General features: G+C 42.6%; 1 protein-coding gene across 1 annotated transcript in view; it reads left to right on the plus strand.

Moving 5' to 3' along the window:
* LOC126266899 (serine protease snake-like) overlaps positions 1–27,799 on the plus strand; it is a 246,321-nt gene that overhangs the window by 145,127 nt on the left and 73,395 nt on the right. The gene's annotated exons all lie outside the window — the stretch shown is intronic.

The raw sequence follows: 27,799 nt of genomic DNA on the forward strand, positions 1-27,799 counted from the left end.
ACGCAGGCGGTATTTACACTTGATGAACCACGTGAAAGTCTCTTTTAAATATAATTAAATGCAAGACAATGCCCACAATGAAGACAAACAACGCGATAATATAATGAAGTTCGTCATAACGTTCAAATATTCGAGAAGTGATATGAAACGGGCCGAAATCATGGAATCGGTACTGTGGTAGGAGAACAGAAGTTAGATTTATTAGGAGGTCTCTGGGAAAGAGCAGTGCATTTATAAAAGAAACAGCATATAAGACGGTAGTGTGATCTATTTTGGAATACTGTACCAGCCTTTGTCGGTGTTGTAAACTGCACCCAGTGAAATTTGCTCCCAAAGAAGGTCGAAATGTTTCACTAATCCTCCGCGACTTGCCCAGCAGGTAGAAGAGCAGAAGGCACTTATGTAGTGTTCACAAGACACGGCTCAAGCAGGCTGGCACAGTGCCTCTCTGTGGGCAACAGCCAAATCTATAAGAACTGCTGATGAAGAGGACTGGAGATGCTCTAACTAGGACTGTTCAAATTGCTCTAAGCACTATGGGTCTTAACTTCTGAAGTCATCAGTCCCCTAGAACTTAGAGCTACTTAAACCTAACTAACCTAAGGACATCACATATATCCATGCCCGAGGCAGGATTCGAACCTGCGACCGTAGCGGTCGCACGGTTCCAGACTGTAGCGCCTAGAACCGCTCGGCCACTCCGGCCGGCGAACTAGAACTGTAATACCAGAATTTTACATTCGTATGTGGTCATAATTTATTTTGTTTTCTGTGTGCAAAATTTTGCCCTACGACCGAATCTTCAGAAACTCCAATGCAAAACGTAAAAACCGTATTATAAACACGTAATTTAAAGATGGTATCTCTTCCACTTGACAGAGCACATTGTAAAATACACAAAGTGATATATGATCCATGCTTGTGGATTAGCATGTAATGTACAAAATATGCGTTTTGCTACTAATTAAAAGGACAGGAGTATGCAAGTATTAGGTGACATGAACTCTACATTGATTCTCCTCAAATTCGTAGCGCTACACGCACGTATCCTATATATGTGACTTCAAAACACGAAAACAAATTTCTTTATAATTATTACTCTGCATATCATTGCCAATATTGCCAAGAGAAAGATATATGAACATTATAAAGTTGTATATGAAGGAGATACATTTTAAAAGGACGCAGTACGCACCATAAAGTAACTTACCTAATAACAAACAGATTTTAATGTGACAGTGCACAACGTGATTTTTCATACAAGGGCAGAGTATGCACCATATTAGTGAGAAAGCAGGATTTAATCCCTAAAACTATTAGAACTAATGCGATATTCGTATGCAAGACGGCAAATCGTACAACGTTTCATCGACCACTGGTAGCGCCCTTTTTCGCAGCTGGTTGTCTATGTTGCCGGCCACTTGCATGGTTCTGTCTACTCGGCTCAAGGAGGGATTTTAGTCTTATTTTCGCACTTGTTGCATTTTAGTGACACTCGTCCGTTGTTGTTTCCGTTCGGGCGCTAAAGACTACACTGTTGAGCGCCCATAACACCATATCCATCCATCCATCAAGCAGGGAGGCACAATGCCTCACTGTGGACAACAGCCAACTCCAGTAGAAATAAACACTTGCGATACTAGTTTTGTGTCATGTGCTGTGGTAAGTTCAGCTCTTTCTGTGGTGAGTTGTCAGAGTAGTGGAAGCTGAGAACAAGCGGTGGGCCAACGGATCAGCATTTGCATGGACTGTAGGGAACAATGAGTGGTAAAAAGAGCTCCATAAGAAATCGTGGAGATGTCTGAGAAAAAGGATGCGAAGTGAGTACCTAGCCCAGATCGTCAGGTATGGGTTGATTGTTGTGAAGTAGTGGGTAGTGAAGAATGGCATTACTGTGTGTGAGTCGCTGGAAAGCTTTTGAATACTTCGAAGTAGCATTTAGTTGTGATGCCTTTTTTTATTTAGAAAAAAAGAACACTAGCTTATATGATTTTTATGCCCTGAGAACACATCACCTGTAGTAATTTCTTTGGAAGAGTCTCCATTCTACACTACTGGCCATTAGAATTGCTACACTAGGAAGATGACGTGCTACAGACGCGAAATTTAACCGACAGGAAGAAGATGCTGTGATATGCAAATGATTAACTTTTCAGAGCATTCACACAAGGTTGGCGCCGGTGTCGACACCTACAACGTGATGACATGAGGAAAGTTTCCAACCGATTTCTCATACACAAACAGCAGTTGACAGGCGTTGCCTCGAGAACGGTTGTTGTGATGCCTTGTGTAAGGAGCAGAAATGAGTACCATCACGTTTCCGACTTTGATAAAGGTCGTATTGCAGCCTCTCGCGATTGCGGTTTATCGTGTCGCTACAGTGCTGCTAGCGTTGGTCGAGATCCAATGACTGTTAGCAGAATATGGAATCGGCGGGTTCGGGAGGGTAGTACGGAACGCCGTGCTGTGGAGCCCAACGGCCTCGTATCACTAGCAGCCGAGATGACAGGCATCTTACCCGCATGGCTGTAACGAACGGATCGTGAAGCGACGTCTCGATCCCTGAGTCAACAGATGGGGATGTTTGCAAGGCAACAACCATCTGCACGAACAGTTCGACGACGTTTGCAGCAGCACGGACTATCAGCTCGGAGACCGTGGCTGCGGTTACCCTTGATGCTGCATCACAGACAGGAGCGCCTGCGATGGTGTACTCGACGACGAACCTGGGTGCACGAATGGCAAAACATCATTTTTTCGGATGAATCCAGGTTCTGGTTACAGCGTCATTATGGTCGCATCCGTGTTTGGCGACATCGCGGTGAACGCACATTGGAAGCGTGTATTTGTCATCGCCATACTGGCGTATTACCCGGCATGATGGTAAGGGGTGCCATTGGTTACACGTCGCTGTCACCTCTTGTTCGCATTGACGGCACTTTGAACAGTGGACGTTACATTTCAGATGTGTTACGACCCGTGGCTCTACCTTCATTCGATCCCTGCGAAACCCTACATTTCAGCAGGATAATGCACGACCACATGTCCTGTATGCCTTTCTGGATACAGAAAATGTTCGACTGCTGCCCTGGCCAGCACATTCTCCAGATCCCTCACCAATTGAAAACGTCTGGTCAATGGTGGCCGAGCAACTGGCTCGTCACAATACTCCAGTCACTACTCTTGATGAATTGTGGTATCGTGTTAAAGCTGCATGGGCAGCTGTAACTGTACACGCCATCCAAGCTCTGTTTGACTCAATGCCCTGGCGTATCAAGGCTGTTATTACAGCCAGAGGTGGTTGTTCTGGGTACTGATTTCTCAGGATCTATTCACCCAAATGACGTGAAAATGTAATCACATGTCAGTTCTGGTATAATATACTTGTCCAATGAATACCCGTTTGTCATCTACATTTCTTCTTGGTGTAGCAAATTAATTGGCCAGTAGTATATTATTAAACGAAATCTTGAGTACACACTATGCAGTACACACGAACAGTAAATGCACTACTCATTTTAAGTCTCTGATGTTCCATAACCGTTTATATAAACAACACCAATCGCGCATGATTTCTTCATTCCCCGACCCTTGACAGCTTGTGCGGTTAGTTCCAGCATCTACCGCTAGTAACGAGGTTCCAGACAGGAATACGAGAACTAAAGATGCGATCTCCAAAATGGGGGCAAAGGGATGGGGGTGGCGAAGGTCACGTGCTGAGGTGTTTATAATCTGTGTTTGTTGCCGATTTATCAGAATTGCTGTTTTCTGCAGAAGTTAAACCTGAATAATGTGTTCAGTTATAAGGGTTAGTTGTGAACAGCAGGCTGTGTGGCGCTGGCGAGTAAAAAGTGTACAGTAGTTCGCTGTTGTCAGTAAGTGTCAACATAGCGTTAAAATAAAAAATAAAAAAATTAGCAGCAGCCAACAAACTAATGCTTACGTCACTTATAGTTGGTAACGACTCGTCAGCCAAGTTACAAGAATATACATATGGAACACGCATTCAGCTTCGTGACCAATAAGCTGAGTTTTGAAACTGGAAAGGAGAAATAGATATGCATCATTCCATATACTAAAATAGCCTAACATAATCACAAATATAGGGAACTTTATGAGAATCGTTATTACATTTCTTGTGATTTATTTTCCAAATCGTGTCTACTTAATTTTGTTTACCTATTAAATATATTTGTCACCGTAACATATTTTAGTCAGGAACAGTTTCTTTCTGTTATAATTTACCGCTTATGGATTACATTACGAAACAATATATTTCCAGGTAATGGCGAAGGAAAACAAGATCCAAAGGGGATGGTGGATTTGCAAAATTTATTTATTATCTGTATTCTACTAGTATGACAGTATTTATCTGTTTTGTCGAATGTTTTTCAATCACTTTTGAGCAGCGGAAGTATTTGAGTATGTCACTGCCGTTCCATCTCTAGCACATGACCTTCCGAGTCGGCATCCGATCACCAGCGATGTTACCTGAAGGTTGTTCTCACAAAGAAATAAAAATGAGAAATAGAAAATTGATCGGTAGTAGAATCGAGGAAGTCATTTTCTTCCTGTAGAGACCGCCTCATTGTGTGCTATCATGAATCTTAGGAGAGTATTGCCGAAGTAAATGAGTTCTCTTTTCACAATTTTCAATATTTCTTTATTTTTAGATTTATTTTGAGCTACCACATCAAACAGATGGCCAGAAATCGCATCCTGTTTCTATAACTATGCCCCTTAATACCTGCGTGACGATCGCAAAGTTATTCACGAATGGTCAAATATTCAGCCCGGAGGGCCGCTTACGTAGTGTTGACGTCATTACCAGCGTGATGTGGTTGAAAATAATAGCAGATATCCGCTTGCAGGTTCTCCATTTACACCAGGTAATAAGGGCTCCCGGCAAACCAAGGTTATAATCTGCCACAATTTCACTGTCTTCATCTCTGTTTTGAACGTTATTGCTTGTTTTCCCTTGGTACCGGTTTCACTTGAAGTTGTTTCTGGTTTTCAGATTTGGCAATAACGCGCAAGACCGCACGAAAACAGCAGCAGCATCTCACGGGCTAGGAACAGTGCCTAGGAAACGGTGGCCATCTTGTACGTTTTTAATTATACAGCGAGTCTCAGGGGGAATGGTCAGCATTCAGGGATACTGCAGCGAAAAACTTACGAAGAACATAGGCACTATTCCAAATGGTTTCAGAGATAGAACACACATACTGTACATTGATATTTATTTTCTGTATTATTCAATACACTGTCATGATTGGATACATACATGTGCGCAACAGTAAACGTTACAACTTGCGTTTTATAAAGTATCAATACGTATTTTAACACATTCATCTCTAAGCTTTACAGCCATCGTACAGTTCACAATCTCCCATTGTCAACTTTAATGCACTTGTGCACTCCTGGGAGGCCGTGTTGTGTTGTTTGTCTATCACTGTACTTTCCCGCATGAGGGCAGCAGCGTCCATGGTGCGACAGAGCAGTTAATCTCGCGTATTCTCCTTTCGTTTGTACACCTCAGATTTCATTCACTCCCATAAACAAAAACCTGACGGATTAAGATATGGCGATCGTGGAGGCCTGTTAATTGTACTACACTCATGCTCATAAATAAAGGCTAATGCTGACACATGGTGAAACAACGCTCTGCTGGGCGGATTGCGGGTTTAAATCACTTCGGGGTATGACTATGCGGTGCATTTGACCTGCGCTCGTCGCAGGGTGGCGCTGGCAGCAGTCCACATACGCAGAGGTGTGTTGGTGCATGTCAGAGTACGGTGCAGAGAGTAAGTGTGCAGACGTTTTCATAATTGCCAATGGTGACTGTGTGTGTTGAAAATGGCTCAAAGAACACATTGATGACGTTATGTGGGGTAGAATACTAGGGCGACTGGAGGCTGGTCAAACACAGCAGGTCGTAGCACGGGCCCTCCGTGTGCCACAAAGTGTGATCTCAAGATTATGGCAACGATTCCAGCAGACAGGAAACTTGTCCATTCGCTACAGTACGGGACGTCCACAGTGAACAACACCACAAGAAGACCGATATCTCACCATCAGTACCCGCAGACGGCCACGGAGTACTGCAGGTAGCCTTGCTCGGGACCTTATCGCAGCCACTGGAACAGTTGTCTCCAGACACACAGTCTACAGACGACTGAACAGACAAGGCTTATTCGCCCAGAGACCTGCAAGGTGTATTCCACAGACCCCTGGTCACAGGAGAGCCCGTAAACCCAGGTGTCAAGAATACAATACATGGTCATTGGAACAGTGGTCCCAGGTTATGTTCACAAACGAGTCCAGGTATAGTCTGAAGTGTGATTCTCACCGGGTTTTCATCCCGCGTGGACCAAGAACCAGATACCAACCCCTTAATGTCCTTGAAAGGGACCTGTAAGGAGGTCATGGTTTGATGGTGTGGGGTGGGATTATGATTGGTCAGGTGTACCGGGAAGTCATTTTGCACCAGGATGTCCGTCTTTTCAGGGGTGCAGTGGGTCGCACCTTCCTCCTGATGGATGATAACGCATAGCCCCACCGAGCTGCCATCGTGGAGGACTACCTTGAAACAGAAGATATCAGGCAAATGGAGTGGCCTGCCTGTTCTCCAGACCTAAACCCCATCGAGCACGTCTGGGATGCTCTCGGTCGACGTATCGCTGCACGTGTTCAAACCCCTAAGACACTTCAGGAGCTCCGACAGGCACTGGTGCAAGAATGGGAGGCTATACCCCAGCAGCTGCTCGACCACCTGATCCAGGGCATGCCAATCCGTTGTGCGGCCTGTGTACGTGTGCGTGGCAATCATCTCCCATATTGATTTCGGGGCACATGAGCAGGAAACAGTGGCGTTTTGTAGCACATGTGTTTCGGGTCGGTTTTCTCAACTTATCACCAATACCGGGGACTTAAAGATCTGTGTCGCGTGTGTTCCCTATGTGCCTATGCTATTAGCGCCAATTTTGTGTAGTGCCACGTTGTGTGGCACCATATTCTGCAATTGCACTTAATTTATGAGCATGAGAGTAGAATTACCAATCCAGCGACTAGGGTAAGAGACGTACGTACGCTTCGCTAACGTAAATGAAATGTGTTGTACCTCAGAAATCATTCGGACGAGGGCATATGTCCATATGAAGTTTTTCGCTTGAAGTTACCGTTGCTGTCATATCCCTGTATATTGACCATTCCCCCAGGGACACCCTGTATAGCTCAGCACTAGGTCACACAAGTGGCATGGTAATCAGTTTCGACTTCTTACAAACTCCTCATCTCACTAAAAGCATTCTGGGTATATTGCGGCGCCATCTTAAAAGATGGTTAAAACATTAAAACATACCGATGTTTCGGCTGAGTTACAACGGCTTTCCTCAGGGCACATACCAATTAGCTACTATGTGGCTGCTTCTGTGTATCGCTTTTCTGCCGGTGCCACAAGACCACCGACGTTACATTTGTTGGATTTTATTGACCCAAAAGTAACATTGATGGTTATAAGGAGAGAGGGAGGGATTTGTAGGTAACTATTTGTAGGTTGCACGATTTGCTGGCAACTGGCAGCCCGTTGCCAATCAGCGACAAGCTTTCGGGGCACCGCAGATGAACAATGCCAGTCGTGCAAACACTGTTTGGCCGTTCCCGGAAGTGTCCACTGAAGGCAGTAAGCCACAAACAGCCAGCCACCGTGGATGTGTGACATCGGTGGTCGTTGGGCATTGCCAGAAAAGTGATACATCGCGTCGGTCGCGCTGGCCGTGCGGTTCTAGGTGCTTGAGTCTGGAACCGCGCGACTGCTACGGTCGCAGGTTCGAATCCTGCCTCAGGCATGGCCGTGTGTGATGTCCTTAGGTTAGTTAGGTTTAATTAGTTCTAAGTTCTAGGAGACTGATGACCTCAGATATTAAGTCCCATAGTGCTCAGAGCCATTTGAACGATTGATACATCGATGCAACCACATCCTAGTAATCAGTATTTGCTCTGAAGAACGCCATTGCAAATTGGCCAAAACGTCAGTATATTTTAGTATTTTTAGTATTTTATATGATGACATGGCAAGATACGCAGAATACTTTCGGTAAAATTGACAGCGGCCTTATTTTAAAATGTAGAGTGGAGCCCCTTCACACTCCCACTATCATGGTGACTATCACAAACATTGTGCTGTCACCTCTGTAGTTGTGAGTAGTTCACAAGATGCGGATGTGTGATGTGCATTGGTCTGCGGTTACGGACTAATATGGGCGCTATAGGTAATTGGAAGTGGCCGGAAGTTGTTTGAAGAGGAGCAATTTTAAGGACAGAGGGAAAAATGTGCCATGGAAAGGGCCATGCGAAAAAAAACCCTGCATCAGTCTGGGCAAGGAGTACGGCCAGTAGCATATTTCTCGCTATGTGCCTTGGAGCTCGCAAGTACAGGTTAGTTAGTAGTGGGTGCGGTGCAGTGCCATCGCCAAAGCTCATTGTCAGATTGTCAATCTGATCGATGAGAGGCATGCTGTTGGGCACCGGCGATATCCCATTGGCCAAGTGGTCGATTTGATTTTAAGATCAGCCTTTCTGTGTGAAAGTTGAGTGGGGTGTGCTGGCATTGCATCTGTGATCAGTTTCCTTGCTGTTGCAGCATTGTCGGATGTTAAATTAGCTAGCAGTGCCATTAGATTTGCTGTATTGCAGGGACTCACCGATACTGCGTTGTTTGTGTATGTTAAAATCGAGCTTACCATTGGTGGTTAATCACCCCTAAGGGGGATTGTCTTGGGGTGATTACGCTTCCACCTATGGTTGTGGTCATAGTTGTGCCGATTGAGAACGAGAGGGTTGACACGGGCCGCAGAACGCTACAAATTTATATCTACATCTACATCCGTGTCCTCCTGAATAGGTCAGGCGTGCACTACACGCCGGAAGCGGCTACAAGGGTAGCGGAGTACGTGTGGAGTGCACATGGGGGTTTTTTAGGTTAGAGAATTCTCTCCCTAGGCTCGACAAGAAGCCTCCTGAGACGCGGCAAGGTAGGAGTAGGCAAAATGCAACAGGGAATACCTGATGGCTCAACACAAAAGTTTTGTCCCAAGTACAGATAGGTATCAAGTAACCATCTGTCAAAAACTGGTGATAGTAAAATATCTGCCAGCCGCTGTGGTCGAGCGGTTCTAGACGCTTCAGTCCAGAACCACGCGGCTGCTACGGTTGCAGGTTCGAATCCTGCCTCAAGCATGGGTATGTGTGTTGTCCTTAGTAAGTAGTTCTAAGTCTAGGGGACTGATGACGTCAGATGTTAAGTCCCACAGTACTTAGAGCCATTTGAACCATTTAGTAAAATACTACAAAATTAAACTGTAGAGCCAAAGACACTAGTACACCTGCCTAATATTGTGAAGGGCCCCCACGAGCACACAGAAGTGCTTCAACATGACTTGGCATGGCCTCGACTAATGTCTGAAATAGTGCTGGAGGGAATTGACGCCATGGATCTGCAGGGCTGTCCATAAATCAGTGAGTACGAGGGGGTGCAAATCTATTCTGTACAGCACGTTGCAAGGCTTCCCAGACAAGCTCAATAAAGTTCATGTCTCGGGAGTTTGGTGGCCAGAGGAGGTGTTTAAACTCAGAAGAATGTTCCTGGAGCCACCCTGTAGCAATTCTGGTCATGTGGTGTGTCGCATTGCCCTACTGGAATTGCCCAAGTGTGTCTGAATTCACAATGGACATGAATTGATGCAGGTGATCAGATAGGATGCTTAGGTACGTATCACCTGTCAGAGTCGTATCTAAACGATCAGGGGTCCCACATCACTCCAATTGCACATGCCCCACACCATTACAGAGCCGCCACCACCTTGAACAGTCCCCTGTTAATACGCAGGGACCATGGATTCATGAGGTTGTCTCCAAACGGGTATACTCCAAGCGCTTGATACAATTTGAAACAAGACTCGTCCGACTACCAGGCAACATGTTTCAAGTCATCAACAATCTAATGTCAGTGTAAAGCTTTGTCTCGTGCAGTCATCAAAGGTACACGAGTGCGCCTCCACCTCGAAAAGCCCATTTCAATGAAGTTTCGTTGATTGGTTCGTACGCTGACACTTGTTGATGGCCCAGCAGCAATTTGCGGAAGGGTTGCACTTCTGTCACGTTGAACGATTCCGACTGGTCCCATTCTTGTTGGACATTTTCCCGGCTGCAGCGATGTCAGAGATTTGATACTTCATCGGATTCCTGATATTTATGGTACACTACTGAATGGTTGTAAGGGAAAATCCCCACTTCATCACTACCTCGGAGATGGTGTGTCCCATCGCTCTTGTGCTGACTATGTTCAAGCTCAGTTAAATCTTCATAACCTGCAATTGTAGCAGCAATAACCAATATAACAAATGTGCCTGACGCTTTTTGTATTATATAGGCGTTGCTGACCGCAGCGCCGTATTCTGCATGTATACAAATCTCTGTATTTGAATTCGCATGCCTTTGGCGCTTCAGTGTAAATTGCAAATTATATTAACATACATACACAATCATACACACTTCCACACGCCAAGTGTCATCGCCCAGATGGCATTCACAGCGTAAATACTGTATCTGCACTCAGTTTGTTGCTGAAGGCTACAGCTGACTACAAGCGGTCACCAAAAAAGTAAATCAAACGTTATTTTGGTAGGCCAAACTCAACTCCTCGACCAGAGAGATCTGCTACGTGTTCAGGGAGTCATTAGAGAAGCGCTGTGTGCGTGTGAACATCCTCAACTTGGGAAATTTCTTTGCATCCAGATGTTCTTTGAGCTTTCCAGAAGGTTGGAAATTGGATGGTGGGAAATCTGGACCTCCTGATCAGCGCTACCCTCGTCTGCGCGGCCTTGGTGAAATTGTTGGCCTAGTCACTACCGCTGGCCGCGACATTGCATTTGGTCCATATGTCGTCAGAATTTCACGGCAAGTCTGTGTACCATTCAGGCGTTTTGGCCATAGGAGTCGTACTGTCCCACATATTTAAGCTTTGAATCACTTTCCCAGTTGCCGTACCATTTCACTCCCACTGTGAGTTGCACATGTCCAGAGAGCAGCAGAACTAGGGTGACCAGACGTTCAGATAAATCTCGAGATGTCCTCCTTTTTATCTGTTTGTCCCGGATCCGGGCGGATTTTTATATTGTCCTCCTTATTCGCAAAGTTGACTATAAGAAAATTATATTTGCAATTATTCCCATTATTCGGTATCTTATCTACAGATGGCAGTAGGATTATCGATTTTTCAATACTGATGAGAGATTGATCCATAAGCGGGTGCAAGTAACGATTATTTAAAGTTTCCGTTCCGTATTTTCAGTTCAGGATTCACATTGTCTTGGCTTGGCGTTGTAGGATTCATGTCATGTATGCGTTGCACATGTATGAGTGTGGTTTGCTGTTTACTGATAGTTGTTCCGTTGATTTAGTGTGTGGCGTTGATGAAGAAGTTAAACTTTTTATGGACAAAGCTAGTTGTTGTATCTATCGTACCATGAATATTTAAAACGATGGCTCTGTATGTTTGACTACTTTTCCTGTTTCAAATGGATGTCTCTTAAAAAAGATGTTTTTTTACAGTGATGTTGAAGAAAGCCTTTTGTATTTGGAAGATAAATGTAAAGTTTTTGAAATTAAGGATGTAAAATGTTTTGACCAAGTCTGTAATTTCGGGCAGTTACGGAAACAGAATTCTAATGATCCTGACTTTAACGAGTTATCTTGGATTAAAAAATGGGCCACGTATTTTTGTGAAAGTAATTCTGTTGATTTTCACTCCAAATTGTTGAAAGTAGCCGAATACTTTTTCAGAATATCAGGGCACAACGCATATGCAGAAAGACTATTTTTGCTCATTACGAAACAGTGGACTGATAACAGGAATAGATTGAACCTTGTATCTGTTAAAGGCACGTTCGTGGTCCAGTATAGGCCAATTTAAAAGCAATTTCCTGTGTATCTTCCTACAGCTACCTGCTAAACAAGCACACACTTCTACAGAAAACTGGACCTTCAGAGAAATACCAATAAAAGTTAAGGAATGTATGTTATGTCTATTTATTAATTCATTTATTAAATTTGAATGTATCTTTCTGTGTATCCCTTTTTCTTTAACTTTGTCCTCATTTTTAAGCGGTTTGTTCTATTTTTGTATATGTCTACATCTGGTATGTCTCTGCAGGAAACTCAGAACATGTACCCTCTAAGAAAATACACCACTCTTGTTACACAGTGGTCTTAGCGTGACATGACACATATAACTCTCTTACCAAAGTCCTGACGTCCACGGTCACCATAGCATGTACACGCCAAAAAAGTATAGATTTTCAGGTGTTTCTGAAAACTGTGATGTGTCTTAATTAGCCTCTAAGGTGTCTTTAAGGACTAAATTTTAATTGTGACGCAAAATAAACGAAATGGTGCTAATTTATTGATTAATTTTTGTACACATTACCTCAAAGTCCTAAAACGTAACAGCTCTTATTACACATATATTGACCACTTATTCTCCGTCCACAGCTCATTGTCTAGTGCTGCTACCACTGGATCAAGGGGTCCCAGGTTCGATTCCCGCATGGATTGGGGATTTTCTCTGCCTGTGGATTGGGTGTTCGTGTTTTCCTTATCATTTCATCATCATTCAGGAAATGGCGAGGCGGGAAACTGGAAAGATTGGTAATTTGTACCAGCGCTGATAACCACACCGTTGGGCACTCCACAAATCAAAATAATCATCACCAGCCGCACGGTCTAGGGCATGATGCCACATTGGAGGGCATTTGTGTGGGGGGGGGAGAGGGGGGTGTTGTCCTTAGCGTAAGTTAGTTTAAGTTAATTAAAATAGTGAGTAAGCCTGGGGACTGATGACCTCAGCAGTTTGGTCCCATAGAAACTGCCGGCCTGAGTGGCCGAGCGGTTCTAGACGCTACAGTTTGGATCCGCGCGACCCACTACGGTCGCAGGTTCGAATCCTGCCTCGGGCATGGATGTGTGTAATGTCCTTAGGTTAGTTATGTTTAAGTATTTCTAAGTTCTAGGGGGCTGATGACCTCAGAAGTTAAGTCCCATAGTGCTCAGAGCCATTTGAACCATAGTAACTTACCACCACCACTTGACATCACCACTTAGCGTCCGCTACAGGCGCAGATCGAAGGGGGGAGAGAAGTGTCATCCCCCCCTCTCCCCTAAACAATGATTCAGTAGGAGCGTTTATCTTAGTTACATACATCACACTCCGAATTTCACAACTATGTTTCGGAAATACAAATGCATGAAAATTAAGTTGTCTCAAAATGACAAGGAATTCTAGCAGTTACTGGTTACATTTAATATCTTCAATGCCGTAGGATACTTTACAATTGCTCAAGCAAGAGTCAAGCCACATAGATGGGTTCCAGCCTGACTGCTAACATGTAAGTCAGGTGAAGGAGCACATTCACAGAGACTCAGTGTCGACAACAAACCCGACTCGTTTCATGTGTCAACAACAAACCCGGCTCGATTCGTGAGTCCACGAGTAGTACCAAAAAAATGCAGGACGTTCTGCACGTAAATTTCTGTGTGTACACGCATGAATTCGTTTCTCTGTATTCTACTCTCTCAGCGATTCATAAGCTGATCTTGCCAACAAATAACAGTGTCTTTTACGATAAGGTAATTACACAAGATCCCCTGTTGCTATCAAAACACGAGCTGTCATGTTCGATTCACGAGCTAATATTTGGAATACATTTCGTAGTGTTTTATGATGTCAGAGACGCTAGCCTGATTTTGCAGTGATAAATTATCCGATACTGCTCTGGGAAGATCAAATAACAAATTGTACTCCAGTAGCTCCAGTCTAGTTGTGCCCCTAGCGTAACTTTAAAGCAGATGTAGCCATACACCAAGAAAAAAAAAGAAACAAACAGTAAGGCTGACTTCCCAAATATGGGTGCAAAAAGCTGAAAGAAACTGTTTCCTCTCACTTCCACATTCGCATAGCTACTGTAAGCAGACCAGTGTTCACAATTGTAATGCAAAATGAAATACAGAGTGCACGCTTCAGTGACTAAAATCATGGGATATCTGCTTATGTCAAGTGGGACCACCTTTTGCCGGTGTAGTGCAGCATTTCGACGTAGCACGGACTCAACAGCTCGTTGAAAGACCCCTGCAGAAATATTGAGTAATCCTGCCTCTATAGCCGTAAAATGTTGGCATTGCATGATTTTGTGCACGAACTGCCCTCTCAATTATGTCCCAAAAATGTTCGGTGGGATTCATGTTGGGCGATTTGCGTGGCCAAATCATTTTCTCAAATTGTCCAGAATGTTCTTCAAACCAATCATGAACAACATGGCCCAGTGACATGGCGCATTGTCATCCATAAAAATTCCATCATTGTCATGACCATCTGGAAAGGATCTCAGAGTAGCTGAATGTAACCACATCCAGTCAATGGTTGGTTCAATTGGACCAGAGGAGCCATTCCATGTCTTGTAAACACAGCCCATACCACTATGAAGCCACACCAGCTTGCACAATGCGTTGTTGAAAACTTGGGTCTGTGGCTTCGTGGCACCTGCGCCACAATTGGACCTTACCATCAGCTCTTACTAGTAGAAATCAGGACTCATCTAATCAGATCACGATTTTCCAATCATCTAGGATCCAACTGATATGTCCGTGAGCCCAGGAGAAGTGCTGTTGGTAATGTCGGGCACTCGCTTCGGTAGTCAGCTGCAATAGTCCATTAACGCCAAATCTCGCCATAACGGATACTTTTGTCGTTCGTCCCACATTGATTTCTATGGTTACTTCACACAGTGTTGTTTCTCTGTTACACTGACAACTCTACGCAAATGCCACTGCTCTTGCTCATTAAGTGAAGGCCATCAAGAACTGCATTGTCCGCCATGGGAGGTAATGCATGAAATTTGGTATATTCGGCAGACTCTTGACACTGTGGATCTCGGAATATGGAATTCGCTAACTATTTTCGAAACTGAATGTTCCATGCTTGTAGCTCCAACTAGCATTCTGTGTCAAAGTCTGATAATTCCCGTTGTCCATCCAGAATCACATCGGATACCGTTTGACATGAATCACTTGAGTACAAATGACAGCTCCACCAGTGCACCATCTTTATACCCTGTGCACGCGCCACTGCCGTCATCTTGGTATGTGTGTATCGCTCTCCCTTTGTCACCTCAGTATATGTTGTAAATTATGCTGTGGGAATCTCTTGCTATTATAGTTCTGAACATCAGTTGCATGATACATATATCTGTCAAATTTTCGGAAGAATGCCTTTCAAATGCTATGAGGGTGAATCAGATATAAACCGTGGTTTTTGTTTAATGCACATTTTTATAAATGGAGAGCAGCACAATTTTTGCTCATTGTTCCTTTTGTTTCCAGTGATTGTTCTTCGCAGCTAGGTAATAGTTGTACACCACCACCTATGTAATGTTGATTCGGACTGGTACCATTTCTTTAATCGGAATCACAATGTCAGACCAAGAGGTAACTACCTACCAGCACCTGTTGTGCAACACATTATAACCAAGCTCCTCACAACAGAGGGCGTAAACCCGTCTGAAATTTTGAAAACACTTGCGGCACAGTTAGGGAACAAGACCCTGAGAAAGACTTTAGATAAGTTAAATCATTATGGTTTGAGGGTGGCAGTGCACAAATGGTTTAATTCATACTTAACTGGAAGAATGCAGAAAGTTGAAATAAGTGGTTCATGTAATGTTAAAACAACAGCCGATTCCTCAAACAGGGGGGGCTATCAAGTATGGGGTCCCACAGGGTTCGGTCTTAGGTCCTGTACTGTTCTTGATATACATTAATGACTTACCATTCCACATTGATGAAGATGCAAAGTTAGTTCTTTTTGCTGATGATACAAGTATAGTAATAACATCCAAAAACCAAGAACTAAGTGATGTAATTGTAAATGATGTTTTTCACAAAATTATTAAGTGGTTCTCAGCAAACGGACTCTCTTTAAATTTTGATAAAACACAGTATATACAGTTCTGTATAGTAAATGGCACAACTCCAGTAATAAATATAGACTTTGAACAGAAGTCTGTAGCTAAGGTAGAATTTTTAAAATTTTTAGGTGTGTCCATTGATGAGAGGTTAAACTGGAAGCAACACATTGATGGTCTGCTGAAACGTCTGAGTTCAGCTACGTATGCTATTAGGGTTATTGTAAATTTTGGTGATAAGAATCTCAGTAAATTAGCTTACTATGCCTGCTTTCATTCACCGCTTTCGTATGGCATCATGTTCTGGGGTAATTCATCGTTGAGTAGAAAAGTATTCATTGCCCAAAAAAGTGTGTAATCAGAATAATTGCTGGAGCCCACCCACGGTCAGCCTGCAGACATCTATTTAAGGATCTAGGGGTCCTCACAGTAACCTCACAGTATATATATTCACTTATAAAATTTGTTGTTAATAATCCAACCCAGTTCAAAAGTAATAGCAGTGTGCATAACTATAACACTAGGAGAAAGGATGATCTTCACTATGCAGGGTTAAATCTGACTTTGGCACAGAGAGGGGTACACTATGCTACCACAAAAGTCTTTGGTCACCTACCAAACAGCATCAAAAGCCTGACAGATAGTCAACCAACATTTAAAAATAAATTAAAAGAATTTCTCGATGACAACTCCTTCTACTCATTGGCTGAATTTTTAGATATAAATTAAGGGAGGGGAACGAAAAAAATAAATAAATTAAAAAACTAACTTAAACATTAGTGTCATGCAGTATTTTGTGTAATGTAGTATCTTGTACAGACATCGTTTATTAACCTGACACGTTCCACATCATTACGAAGTGTCGTATTCATGATCTATGGAACAAGTATTAATCTAATCTAACCTAATATACTTAACTACACATATTACACAGAAAGTTTTTAAGAGGACGAGAAACAGTTGAAAATGCAGCTTACCGATGACGCCCAAGGACCAGCATGACTTGGGAGAATATTCGCATTGTTAACCATCTTATTGAAGACAATAGCCGAATAATAGTTGCTGAAATTGCTAATGAGGATGGCGTCCCAGTTCCATTTGGCTCACTTGCTCGATTGGTATTTTTCTGTTTACAGAGAACCACTGTCTCTAAATTACCAATACCACTGAACAGCACTCTGTTTACATTGTGGTTCCTTTTCATAATCCCTCATGAATGCACACTGATAAACATTTTATATATACCAACACACAAAAACTCTCCTTTTTTTGTCACCATTTTGTCAAGGCACTGCCTCGTAATGCTAACGGATGCTCACAATGCAAACTGGGTGAGTTTAGAGTTCTATCCATGCATCCATCAGTCGTACTTGTACACTGAATACTTTAATAAATATGCAACTTTGAAAACGAGTAAATCATAGCAATCCTGTACAATGAAAACGCAGCTAAGCCACCTGAAGCACGTGGGAAAAACGTACTCGAACCGGCTCTGGGTTCCGGATTATGTCTGGTGCATGCAGCCACAGCTTCACAATAGACAGCTGAGGCAGAGTGTCTGTTCTTTTATAACACTTATTAATATATCAGTTTCCATGGAGCCATACAAGCTAATGCTACTTTGGCTGTGGGAAAAGTTGGTACATAGTTAACAGAATGATGAATTACAGAACACGAAAAGCATTGTGAGAGAATATACGAATAAATGATACTTTGCAGAGAAAATCCTGAACCATTGCGTAGAACCCCTTTGCAGAATAGGAGTGCACTGGAAGGAAACATTTCAACTTAGATCTGAATACTTGATATTTATCACCAATTTCTTTTATTTCTGCTCGAAGCCTATTGAAAACTCTGAATATTGCACACCTTTATGTACATTGCTTAAGAATTTTGTAGCCAATAACATGTAATCACGTGTGTGTCTGGGTGGGGGGCAGCACAAGTAAGCATACTGATGGTGCAGTCTGAATCGACCAGAACCCATTCAGCTCACATTCAGGGTCAGCTCGACAACATTTTTTCCATACAAGCGACTTATCATTTGCATGATTGTCGTGCCACCACCAGTGATCAAAGCACTGCCAGTGGTGTTGCTGGCTGGCACTGCACATTCTCATGCAGCCGGCTTCAGTCTAGCTTGTAAACACTTTGACCAGTCAGTGGGTACACCGACTGTTGTATTTATTTATGTGCAGCTCACAATGGCAAGTGTTGTGACTGAGAAGTTGCCAACCCATATTGTGAAGTTGCTGGTAGTACAACAATAGGTCTGCCTGGCTGTATTGTCATCTGGCTTCCCTGCTGGGATATAGCCGCCTGTTCCCACTATTCCTTTCCATCTTAATTCAAACTTTTTCTCTTGTCTTTCATTTGTGAGTCAGGAGAATCTAGGGGCTTCCCATAGTTGCCCCTGGTATATCTTCAAAGCAGATAACGTATGCTACAACAGAGGGTGGTCCATTGATAGTGATCGGGACAAATATCTCATGAAATAAGCATCAAACGAAAAAACTACAAAGAACGAAACACGTCTAGCTTGAAGGGGGAAACCAGATGGCGCCATGGTTGGCCTGCTAGATGGCACTGCCATAGGTCAAACGGATATCAACTGCTTTTTTTAAAAATAGGAACACCCATTTTTTATTACATATTCGTGTACTACGTAAATAAATATGAATGTTTTAGTTCGAGCACTTTTTTCGATTTGTTATAGATGCCGCTGTAATAGTCACAAACGTATAAGTACATAGCATTACATAACATTCCGCAAGTGTGGACGGTATTTGCCTCATGATACATTACCCTTGTTAAAATGGACCGTTTACCAATTACGGAAAAGGTCGATATCGTGTTGATGTATGGTTACTGTCATCAAAATGCCCAACGGGCGTGTGCTATGTATGCTGCTCGGTATCCTGGACGACATCATCCAAGTGTCCGGACCGTTCGCCAGATACTTTCGTTATTTAAGGAAACAGGAAGTGTTCAGAGACATGAGACACTTCAGCCACGACCTGCAACAAATGATGATGCCCAAGTAGGTGTTTTAGCTGCTGTAGCAGCTAATCCGCACATCAGTAGCAGACAAATTGCGCAAGAATCGGGAATCTCAAAAACGTCGGTGTTGAGAATGCTACATCAGCATTGATTGCACCCGTACCCCATTTCTATGCACCAAGAATTGCATGGCGATGGCTTTGAACGTCGTATACAATTCTGCCACTGGGCACAAGAGAAATTACGGGACAATGACAGATTTTTTGCACGCGTTCTATCTAGTGACGAAGCGTCATTCACCAACAGCGGTAACGTAAACCAGCATAATATGCACTGTTGGGCAACGGAAAATCCACGATGGCTGCCACAAGTAGAACATGAGTGACCTTGGCGGGTCAATTTATGGTGCGGCATTATAGGAGGAAGGATAATTGGCCCCCATTTTATCGATGGCAATCTAAATGGTGCAAAGTATGCTGAATTACTACGTAATGTTCTACCGATGTTACTACAAGATGTTGCACTACATGACTGAATGGCAATGTACTTCCAACTAATGGATGTCTGTCACATAGCTCACATGCGGTTGAAGTGGTATTGAATAGCACATTTCATGACAGGTGGATTGGCCGTCGAAGCACCATACCAAGGCCTGCACATTCACCGGATCTGACGTCCTCTAATTTTTTTATGTGGGGAAAGTTGAAGGATATTTGCTATCTTGATCCACTGACAACGCCTGACAACATGCGTCAGCGCATTGTCGATGCATGTGTGAACATTACGGAAGGCGAACTACTCACTGTTGAGAGGAATGCCGTTACAATTATTGCCAAATGTACTGAGGTTGATAGACATCATTTTGAGCATTTATTGCATTAATGTGGTATGTACAGGTAATCACGCTGTAACACCATACGTTCTCAGAAATGATAAGTTCACAAAGGTACATGTGTCACATTGGAACAACCAAAATAAAATGTTCAAATGCACCTACATCCTGTATTTTAATTTAAAAAACCTACCTGTTACCAACTGTTCATCTAAAATTGTGAACCATATGTTTGTGACTATTACAGTACCATCTATCACAAAGTGAAAACAGTGGTCCAACTAAAACATTCTTATTGTCAATAGTCTCTCTAGTACTGACAGATTCTCTGATGGACTAGCTACACAAAGTCTCTCTGTTGTTCGAGTGTTAACACTCTGATATCAGGTGCCACAGGGGTTGAATGCCCACCGGAGGAGACGGACCTTGATAGTTGATAGTGGGCACAGTAGCCATGCTATGCTTGTGTGGCAAGTGTGCTACTGTCTCGCTACATGAGATTCCCAACCAATACCATTCCATGCGGCCAGTATTTACACAGTTGCACAGTGTGCAATCAGTTCAGTGCTCGCACTTGAGACGTATGGATGGATCTTCACTGTACTAGACCTGCTGGATGACTACTTTGCCTGTCACTCAGTTATTCTCTCTGGTTGTACCTTGTATTTTTCTGTCCGCTGCTCTTGATCTTGTTGTCATCACTGTGGCGACTGCTCTGCAGAAAGTCTGGGTTTCTGAGACCAGTACCCAGCCTGAACTAGCCAGATATTCTGAGGTGCTCACCGTATGGCATAAATCAAATGGCATGGATGACTTATTGAATGTCATGGACGTGTAGAGCATTAAACTGCTGCCAACAGTACCTTGTCACAGAGAATTGAATCGACTGAATATATCAGACACGAAGGAACACAATGCAACAACTGAAGTCTCCTAGTGTGCTGCTGAATATTCATCAAATGTTCAGGTACATAATAATCACATAATTAGGAAAATCAAGGATCATTTGTGTCACAAATCTAGAAATGAGTTTGTGGGAAAAGTAAACTTGTAGATGCAATGAGAGGATATTGTGAAAATTTTGAACATTGACTATCGGAAAAATGTTGTCTGAGGTCATTTGCTTGGCTTACGTCATAAAGCACTAACTTTTCACATTTTTAATGAAACAAGTTATTTTCACTATATGGGAGTAATTATGAAGGCAGCTCAATAAGTATCAGTATGCTATTTTACTTTTTTTGAAAAAAAATATCTGTTTCTCAGTCTGGTCATCTTTTAGCAATAGTTACCATGGACCTTGCCGTTGGTGGGGAGGCTTGCCTGCCTCAGCGATACAGATGGCCGTACCGTAGGTGCAACCACAACGGAGGGGTATCTGTTGAGAGGCCAGACAAACGTGTGGTTCCTGAAGAGGGGCAGCAGCCTTTTCAGTAGTTGCAGGGGCAACAGTCTGGATGATTGACTGATCTGGCCTTGCAACATTAACCAAAACGGCCTTGCTGTGCTGGTACTGTGAACGGCTGAAAGCAAGGGGAAACTACAGCCGTAATTTTTCCCGAGGACATGCAGCTTTACTGTATGATTAAATGATGATGGCATCCTCTTGGGTAAAATATTCCGGAGGTAAAATAGTCCCCCATTCGGATCTCCGGGCGGGGACTACTCAGGAGGATGTCGTTATCAGGAGAAAGAAAACTGGCGTTCTACGGATCGGAGCGTGGAATGTCAGATCCCTTAATCGGGCAGGTAGGTTAGAAAATTTAAAAAGGGAAATGGATAGGTTAAAGTTAGATATAGTGGGAATTAGTGAAGTTCGGTGGCAGGAGGAACAAGACTTCTGATCAGGTGACTACAGGGTTATAAACACAAAATCAAATAGGGGTAATGCAGGAGTAGGTTTAATAATGAATAGGAAAATAGGAATGCGGGTAAGCTACTACAAACAGCAAAGTGAACGCATTATTGTGGCCAAGATAGATACGAAGACCACACCTACTACAGTAGTACAAGTTTATATGCCAACTAGCTCTGCAGATGATGAAGAAATTGAAGAAATGTACGATGAAATAAAAGAAATTATTCAGATAGTGAAGGGAGACGAAAATTTAATAGTAATGGGTGACTGGAATTCGAGTGTAGGAAAAGGGAGAGAAGGAAACATAATAGGTGAATATGGATTGGGGCTAAGAAATGAAAGAGGAAGCCGCCTAGTAGAATTTTGCACAGAGAACAACTTAATCATAGCTAACACTTGGTTTAAGAATCATGAAAGAAGGTTGTATACGTGGAAGAACCCTGGAGATACTAAAAGGTATCAGATAGATTATATAATGGTAAGACAGAGATTTAGGAACCAGGTTTTAAGTTGTAAGACATTTCCAGGGGCAGATGTGGACTCTGACCACAATCTATTGGTTATGACCTGTAGATTAAAACTGAAGAAACTGCAAAAATGTGGGAAATTAAGGAGATGGGACCTGGATAAACTGAAAGAACCAGAGGTTGTACAGAGTTTCAGGGAGAGCATACGGGAACAATTGACAGGAATAGGGGAAAGAAATACAATAGAAGAAGAATGGGTAGCTCTGAGGGATGTAGTAGTGAAGGCAGCAGAGGATAAAGTAGGTACAAAGACGAGGGCTGCTAGAAATCCTTGGGTAACAGAAGAAATATTGAATTTAATTGATGAAAGGAGAAAATATAAAAATGCAGTAAATGAAGCAGGCAAAAAGGAATACAAACGTCTCAAAAATGAGATCGACAGGAAGTGCAAAATGGCTAAACAGGGATGGCTAGAGGACAAATGTAAGGATGTAGAAGCTTATCTCACTAGGGGTAAGATAGATACTGCCTACAGGAAAATTAAAGAGACCTTTGGAGAAAGGAGAACCACGTGTATGAATATCAAGAGCTCAGATGGCAGCCCAGTTCTAAGCAAAGAAGGGAAGGCAGAAAGGTGGAAGGAGTATATAGAAGGTTTATACAAGGGCGATGTACTTGAGGACAATATTATGGAAATGGAGGAGGATGTAGATGAAGACAAAATGGGAGATACGATACTGCGTGAAGAGTTTGACAGAGCACTGAAAGACCCGAGTCGAAACAAGGCCCCCGGAGTAGACAACATTCCATTAGAACTACTGACGGCCTTGGGAGAGCCAGTCATGACAAAACTCTACCAGCTGGTGAGCAAGATGTATGAGACAGGCGAAATACCCTCAGACTTCAAGAAGAATATAATAATTCCAATCCCAAAGAAAGCAGGTGTTGACAGATGTGAAAATTACCGAACTATCAGTTTAATAAGCCACGGCTGCAAAATACTAACGCGAATTCTTTACAGACGAATGGAAAAACTGGTAGATGCAGACCTCGGGGAGGATCAGTTTGGATTCCGTCGAAATGTTGGAACACGTGAGGCAATACTGACCTTACGACTTATCTTAGAAGAAAGATTAAGAAAAGACAAACCTACGTTTCTAGCATTTGTAGACTTAGAGAAAGCTTTTGACAATGTTGACTGGAATACTCTTTTTTCAAATTCTAAAGGTGGCAGGGGTAAAATACAGGGAGCGAAAGGCTATTTATAATTTGTACAGAAACCAGATGGCAGTCATAAGAGTCGAGGGGCATGAAAGGGAAGCAGTGGTTGGGAAAGGAGTGAGACAGGGTTGTAGCCTCTCCCCGATGTTATTCAATCTGTATATTGAGCAAGCAGTAAAGGAAACAAAAGAAAAATTTGGAGTAGGTATTAAAATTCATGGAGACGATGTAAAAACTTTGAGGTTCGCCGATGACATTGTAATTCTGTCAGAGACGGCAAAGGACTTGGAAGAGCAGTTGAACGGAATGGACAGTGTCTTGAAAGGAGGATATAAGATGAACATTAACAAAAGCAAAACGAGGATAATGGAATGTAGTCAAATTAAATCGGGTGATGCTGAGGGAATTAGACTAGGAAATGAGACACTTAAAGTAGTAAAGGAGTTTTGCTATTTAGGAAGTAAAATAACTGATGATGGTCGAAGTAGAGAGGATATAAAATGTAGACTGGCAATGGCAAGGAAGGCGTTTCTGAAGAAGAGAAATTTGTTAACATCGAATATAGATTTATGTATCAGGAAGTCGTTTCTGAAAGTATTTGTTTGGAGTGTAGCCATGTATGGAAGTGAAACATGGATGATAACTAGTTTGGACAAGAAGAGAATAGAAGCTTTTGAAATGTGGTGCTACAGAAGAATACTGAAGATAAGGTGGATAGAGCACATACCTAATGAGGAGGTATTGAATAGGATTGGGGAGAAGAGAAGTTTGTGGCACAACTTGACTAGAAGAAGGGATCGGTTGGTAGGACATGTTTTGAGGCATCAAGGGATCACAAATTTAGCATTGGAGGGCAGCGTGGAGAGTAAAAATCGTAGAGGGAGACCGAGAGATGAGTACACTAAGCAGATTCAGAAGGATGTAGGTTGCAGTAGGTACTGGGAGATGAAGCAGCTTGCACAGGATAGAGTAGCATGGAGAGCTGCATCAAACCAGTCTCAGGACTGAAGACAACAACAACAACAACAACTTCTCCTACTGCTTCAGTCATTTTCTGTAGCCCCTCATGAAACAGAGATCATCAAGCTCCCTCAAATATGGCACTCTTGATGACGCCATCCACATTTGAACAGAATTTAACCTGCAAACAATTTCTTCATGTTTGGGAACAGAAAGAATGTAGAAAACCAGCAGGTTAGAGAGTTAGGAGGCATGGTGAGAGGGGAGCAGAAGTTCATGCTGCTTTGTAGTGGCAACACCAGATGAATGTGCTGGCACACTGTCATGGTGAAACAATTTCTACCTTCAATTTCTTGCTGAAGCAGCTCGAGATCTCTAAATAGTATCTCCCAGTGTCCGTTATTACTTTTCCTAAGAAGTTAGTGAATGTGACACCCTTCACATCCTAAAAAATTGCCACTCTAGCTAAAGCAAAGTCAAACTTATAGCACACAGAACTGCTGGTCCTGACAACAACTGTTGGTATGTAGTGGTAGAAATTACGACTGCTTATAATTAAACTGATAGTATTCAGAGTGCTGCAGTGTGGGCTGTACATATCGTAGGTATGTTCATTAATCAGTGTGATTGCACAATATGCTCAAAAAATAATAGTTCCACTTTCTGCCTTAAGGTGAAAATATCGCACTGCAAGCAGTCAGAATGTGAAATATCTCCTGTCTGATGTCAGTATACTGTCGTCATTTGGCAGTGTGTTTTGATTTCTTTTTTTAAGTGACTGTTGGTGTGAAGGGTTAAGAAGGTTGAAGTTTTCTGTACAAGATGGAATGGCTATTGAGAAGAAAGGCCATGTACTGCTGGTAAAGTTAAAAAAATGTCTCTGAGCTCTATGGGACCTAACATCTGTGGTCATCAGTCCCCTAGAACTTAGAACTACTTAAACCTAACCAACCTAAGAACATCACACACATCCATGCCCGAGTCAGGATTTGAACCTGCGACCGTAACGGTCACGCAGTTCCAGACTGAAGCACCTAGAACAGCATGACACAGCGGCTGGCGCTGGTAAAGTTGTTTTATCAGAAAAGCAACAATAGCAGTGCTGCAATGCAGGAATATTTCTGTCAGAAACAGCTTTGAAGAGGCCCCGCGTCAGTAAATAGGGTGCAGAATTTAATCAAGAAATTTGAAGAAACAGGTGAATTAGGCGGTGCAGCAGCGAGTGGGAAATAGCCCATTCCTATGACCGTTGTTGATGAACTTGCTGTAGCAGTACTTGACTGTGCAGTACAAGCTTCAATTTCTGCATCCAGTGCTCAAGATGTGTCATGAGAATTCTCTCCCCCCTGGTCAATAGTACAAAAGATTTTGTGGCACATTTTACACTAATATTCCTACAAGATTCAGAATGTGCACCAAACAAAGCCCCAAGATAGGCTACAAGCCACGACTTTGTCCATTGCTTTTTGGCACATATGGAAAGGGATAACATGTGGACAGGGAATATTCTTCAGAGGGACGAGGCACATTTTACTCAGTATGGTACCTTGAATGCACAGAGCTATTACATATGGGGTTCTACATCATGCAGGAGCATCCACTGCACTCAGCTTATGTAACTGTGTGGTTTGGCTTCACAAGCTCCAACATTCTCGGTCCTTTTTTTTTTTTTTTGTACACAGTGACATCTTCACGTTATAAGGACCTCCTTGTGCAACACATGATTCCATCTTTGCAAGGATGCAATTGTGTCCACATCACTATTTGCATGTAAGATGGAACATTACCACATATAGCTTGCCAGGTAAAATATTTGTTTCGTGAAACTTCCAGTAACAACCACATCATGTTAAGGCAACTTCAAGGTGTGTGGCCTTCCAGATTCACTGACCTAAATCCATCTGACTTCGGACTGTGGAGACATTTGGAAGATCATGTCTAACATGGATGTATCCATACTCTTCCTGATCTAAAGGATAACATATCACTCCAATTACAGTTGATAAGCTGCAAGAAACTGTTGACGGTGCCGTGCTATGGATGCAGCATATTGCTGAGTTTGGAGATCATACTGAACACATGTTGGAACTTGTGACCATTTCCTAATAGAAGTGCCAGAACCACCCACATCATTCTTCCCCTTTTCCTTCACCTACACCACATTCTGACTGCTTACAGTGTCATGTTTTCACCTGATGGCAGAAAGTGGAACTATTATTTTTTTCATTATACTCTGCAAATACTCTGATTAATGAATATAACTATCTTGTTTCAGTGTCCTGCAATGTAAATGCCCTGCATTTGTAACACATTGAATTTAATTATAACCACCCAGTAGCAATATTATTCTTAATGTCTACATCATATAACCCTGCCCCATTTTTTAGAATAGATTCATATAGGCAACCTACAGTTTTGATTGGTGCTTACTTTCCAATCTACAATGATGAGTTAAGATCTCAACAACAGTGACAAAAAATGATAAATGCCCTTCAGATCTTATTTAAATTTCTTCAGGACCACCTTCATAGTTGAAATACGCTGTTGTACATCAGCAGCTATTACAGCACCAAATGGGCTGATATTGTTGCTATTTGTGAATCTTCAGGTTTTGGTGGCACAAAGACTGTTCCATTAAGTTTCAGGTGTGCAGCCACAAGGAGTCTCCTTCTTCTTTTAATATTTCTGCTGTATAACGTTCAGCCATCTTCAGAGTGAGCTGCAAGACTGCCGCTCCAGTGCTCGCTTCATCTCTTTATACTCGTGTGAATGTGGCCTTTCTTACATTGGACAACAACTCATACTGTCCAAGAAAGATGTACAGAACACCAGAGGTATGCACGACTTTTACAACCTAACAAGTCGGTAGTGGCAGAGCACTGTATCAACACTGGTCACAGTATGTTGAATGACAACATCGAAATTTTGGCAACTACATCCAAGTGTTAGGGGAATTGGTATAACACCCTGAGTTCTACCTAGTGGCTATCTAACCCTACAGGATGCCTAAATCTACCACTGAAACACCATTCAAAGTCAAGTGGACAATTAATGACAGATCCCTTACTTCCTGCAGAGGAGAAAGGATCCACAGGAGGGGAAAGTACTTGAAGTGCCTTTGGCACTGGTACCACAAGTACGTGATCCTCCAGAGCTCTTACAGCACATCATTTTGCAGCAGTTGCCAATAGTTTGATGTAGGCAAGGTAATTTCCAGCTGCTTGTGAACATCAACTGACTCATTCAGTGTCCAAGAACAGCATTCACTGCATTGTGGCTGGTGCCTTGTATTACAGGACAGTGGCCAAATAACTTTAAATTAAGCCTGTTGACTATCTTTTAATCCATTGAGCTAAAAAAACTATTAATTCCCTATAAGAATTGAGGCAGAAGACAAGATTTCTATTAAGGCAAAGAAAAACCTGTGGTAAAATTACAAGTTTCCTAA

Source organism: Schistocerca gregaria, chromosome 4, assembly GCF_023897955.1.
Source record: "Schistocerca gregaria isolate iqSchGreg1 chromosome 4, iqSchGreg1.2, whole genome shotgun sequence".
Taxonomy (NCBI): domain Eukaryota; kingdom Metazoa; phylum Arthropoda; class Insecta; order Orthoptera; family Acrididae; genus Schistocerca; species Schistocerca gregaria.